The sequence below is a fragment of the Chiloscyllium plagiosum genome, chromosome 26, assembly GCF_004010195.1.
Source record: "Chiloscyllium plagiosum isolate BGI_BamShark_2017 chromosome 26, ASM401019v2, whole genome shotgun sequence".
Classification (NCBI taxonomy): domain Eukaryota; kingdom Metazoa; phylum Chordata; class Chondrichthyes; order Orectolobiformes; family Hemiscylliidae; genus Chiloscyllium; species Chiloscyllium plagiosum.
Genome location: NC_057735.1, coordinates 16,179,910 through 16,184,042, shown reverse-complemented (window position 1 = coordinate 16,184,042; position 4,133 = coordinate 16,179,910). Strand labels below are relative to the sequence as shown.

At 42.4% G+C, this 4,133-nt stretch overlaps 1 protein-coding gene across 1 annotated transcript in view; it reads left to right on the top strand.

The window, feature by feature from the left end:
• LOC122563131 (cleavage and polyadenylation specificity factor subunit 6-like) overlaps positions 1-3,540 on the top strand; it is a 92,584-nt gene extending 89,044 nt beyond the window's left edge. Inside the window, exon 11 of the transcript XR_006315494.1 lies at positions 3,165-3,540. The gene's annotated coding sequence lies outside the window, so the exon portion shown is untranslated. The remainder of the gene's footprint in view (positions 1-3,164) is intronic.
• Positions 3,541-4,133: the final 593 nt, after the last annotated feature.

Genomic DNA, 4,133 nt, shown 5'->3' with positions numbered 1-4,133 from the left:
CAGGCACAGCTCCCCCAGAGGGACAGGTTGCAGCCCACCCACAGGGACCGGCACAGCTCCCCCAGAGGGACAGGCACAGCTCTCCCACAGGGTCAGGCACATCTTTCCCATGCCTTGCCTTTTATTGCATTGCCCCCTCAGGCACAGTAAACACAAGGCACAGGCAGAAATCCAGGCATCTTAGAACAGCATAGAATCCCTAACATGTGGAAACAGACCCTTTGGCCCAACAAGTTCACACCGACCTTCTGAAGAGTAACCCTCCCAGACCCATTCCCCTACTTCTCTCAATTTACCCCAGACTAATGCACCTAACCTACATATACCTGCACACTATGGGCAACTTAGCTTAACCAATTCACCTAACCTGCACCTTTTTGGATTATGGGAGGAAACTGGAACACCCAGAGGAGTCCCATGCAGACACGGAGAGAATGTGCAAACTCCACACAGACAGTCATGTAAGGCAGGAATTGAATCAGGGTCCCTGGCGCTGTGAGGCAACAGTGCTAATCACTGAGCCACCGTGCTTCCCCATTTTGTCATGGTTGTCAGTGGTGATCAGTCAAGGGAGTGTTGTCTTGCTGTATGGCAATGTGCTCTGTCAATCTTCGACATGCACCTTGTGCCAGTAGAATACACGGCAAGCACGCAGCATGATGGCCATGTCTCAAAGTCCAGGGGGAGTAGTTCTCAACAAAGACACACTTCTGTCAGGGTCTCCTATAACAATAGGTCAAGAGCAGCCTCCGACATTAGTACAGGGGTTCAGGCAGATATTTGAACACTTGGGGTGGCCAGAGTCCGGGTCGTCCTCTTATTGGAGTTGAGCTGAATGCAAGCATTCCACCAACCATCTTGGCTCTCTGTCATTTTGTAGGCTATTTATTTCTAGAATGCATGAAAAACAATGATTGAGTGAGATGAAACTAGCACAGCTGCTATTGGGCTAGTGTGAGTGGGGGAGAATTGGTGTCCCCAGTAAGTGAATAGACAGCACAGAATCCATACAGGATTCATGATGTAGGGGTTATGGGTGGGTAAGAGCAAGTGGAGGGGGAGAGGCAGGGGAGATGCAATAGTGAGAGTGTCTTGAGCCTTGTGGACAGTGGATGAAAAAGAGTGAGTTAGAGGTCACAGAGAGAAGATAGTGATATTGGCTTTTAACATAAGCCATCTGATGTTTCTCCAGACTGCTGAGACTGCACTGACCCAGGTGGCAACCACCAGACCAGATGGTCTGGTGCTGTAGCCTCTGCTGCTGGCCCCGAGAAAAAGAGTGGTCCCTCTTCTGCAACGCCCTATCCACCAGGGCCTCCAGGTGCCTGCCCACAATTTGGAATATGATTTCCCTGCATCTGACATGTCTGGGGCAAATGTCATAAATTATGAAGGGTAGCTCTGGACTGACGATGCTTTACTGAGTGCTGTGGTGAGTCTCTCTGGCTGTGGTGGTGAGTAGGAGAATTGGTTTAGAATTGGTTGGGGCAGTGGGGGGGAGCAGGGGTGCCTTAGAGGCATGGTAGGTAATTAAAGGGCAAATTTTGTATGGTAGCATAGCAAAACTCATTAAGCCGAGCAGAGAGAAACATGACGAAAATGACATTTTGTCAAAGGATGGTTAAAAAAAGAGTTTCAACCCATGGTTTCTGAACGACTTACAGTAAATTCAAGAATAGCTGGCCAAACCCTTCAATATGCAGTTGTACAGACTAGTATGCGCACTTTGCCCAGTGAGGCAACAAAGTTGAATTGAGATCCGACTTATTGTGTCAGAACCGTCCTTAAACAAGCAAGTTGGCTCCCACCTTGCACTAGAGTGTTGCTCATGTGTTTTGAAATGCTTTCCAAAATCCTGCAAATGGAACAATAATTAACAGCATTCCCTGCTAATTCAGAATTTTAGCACAAAACTGGTGTTGGAAATCAGCCATATTTAACTTTTGTATGTCACTAACCAAATACATTCATGCCGTTTCCTTTACCACTCCACCTTTCTTTGTAATATCACTGCAATATTGCCAATAATGACTTCAAAATATAACTCATCCATGACAGGGTAAAGATAAACATATTGGTATAAATTTTGTGGTGGCAATAAACCCTAGCTCTAGTTTAATTAATAGGACTGGAATTTGGTGGATTTATCGAAGTTAATTGGGTTGTCAGTTTGCATTGGTGCTTTTAATTAAAGGAAATAATGCCTATCCAAAAGGTCCCTTGACCAACACGAGGGTAATTTTTTCCACTTAGTGGTAATTGCGTGATTAAATTATAGATAAGTGAAATGTATTTTCCACAAGGTTAATCAGGTACACAAGGAATGTATTCAGGGAAAACGTAATAACATATTTTCGTCCTCCGGGGTAAACATTAGAATCACCAATGCAATCTTATGACAAAAGTTAAGAAGTTAACTTTGGAAAACAAATGTAAATGCACTATCAAATAAAACAAGGTTATGAATTACTATGTAGGCTAGCGGGAGTGCAGTACTTACTGAAAGGGACATTAGTGGTTTAACGAATAACACAGGGCCACTGACCAAGTACACAATTCTGTTTGCTTAGTTCTCCAAGAATGCTTACTTGCTAGAATTATTTTCTGAATTGTGAAATATCAAGCTCAAGGGAAGGTTTCACTAACCTCCATTAAGTGGATTCTTCATATCAGTCATTGCAAAGGATGCCAGCACACAAATTTCAGACATAAAAAGCTAATTATGATAACTGCACCAAATACAGGATAATAAAACATGACCTTATCTTGGCTAAAAGAGTGATGGAAGTCCCACTTAGCTACATAGTGGGGAATCGTAATTTTGGCAACTGGTTTACAATCTGAGGAATGAATGATATTGAAAGTATTCTAATATTCCAAAAGTGACACATATCCACATGCCTGATTTATACAGTGGGTGCTGATTGAAAACTGCTAGACGCTACAGCCCAGCTATAATGATTAAATAAAGGATTGAACTCAGTGTAATACAAGTAATTTCCTCTACATTGTTATTTATGTTTATACCTTGTGGCTAATTCGGGAGCTTGGACAATGGCATTTTCAATCATAACTGGATGTAATGTTTCTCTATACAAGTATAAATCAGGTTTGGGGTAGGGCTGATTAGAATTTAAACATTACCTCTGTTTCTCTCTCCACAGACGCTGTCAGATGTGCATCTTCAAAACATTTCTAACAAGTTTGATTTCCCATTCAAAGCTCCATGCCTACTATGCCCAAAGAGATTATTATTATCTACGTTTATCTATCACATTCTCTACAACAGACTCGAGCATTTTCCCTGTAGTTCCTCTTTTTTTTCTCTCTTGCTTCCACCTTAAGTAGTGGAATTACATTTGTTACCTTCCAATCAGCAGGAATTATTCCAGAATGTACAGAATTTTGAAAGATGATTACCAATACATTGGCTATCACTATAGCCACTTCCTTCAGCACTTTTGGATGTATGCGATGAGCTCCTGGGGAATTATTAACTTTCAGCCCCATTAGTTTCTCCAGTACAATCTTATTGATACTAATTTGATTCAACTATTCATTCTTCTTAGCCACTTAGAACTCTAGATCTGGGAGATTTCTTCTACTTTCCCCAGTGAAAGCAGGCATGACAATCAAAGCACAGTCATAAATCATGAAAGAGAACATCTTATATCATCGCTGAGAGACTGAAAATAATCAACTGGACGAAGAAAGGTACTACCCAAACAATCTTGAGAACCAAAAGGAATGAGGATTACTGGATTAATAGTACCTGGGTTGTTTAAATGTTGAGCAGGTTCTCAAGTGAGGTAAGTGTAACTGGACAAGCATGTTTGAAATGCAAATAACACTCCCTTTGACTGAGCTGTGCCCATATGGCTCACTGTGAGTGTACTGATATCTAGTCATGTTACTTAAGCTCATCTACCTGAACTTTCAAGCAACACCAGCCCTATACTTAGCAGAGTCTGTAACTCAGTTACTGATTATTCATGTTTAATTGGTGGTGACATGGTGGCTTAATGGTTAGTCTGCTGCCTTACCGTTCCAGGGACCCAGGTTCAATTCCAGCCTTGGACAACTGTGTGGAGATTGTGCATTCTCCCCGTGTCTGTGTGGGTTTCCTCTGAGTG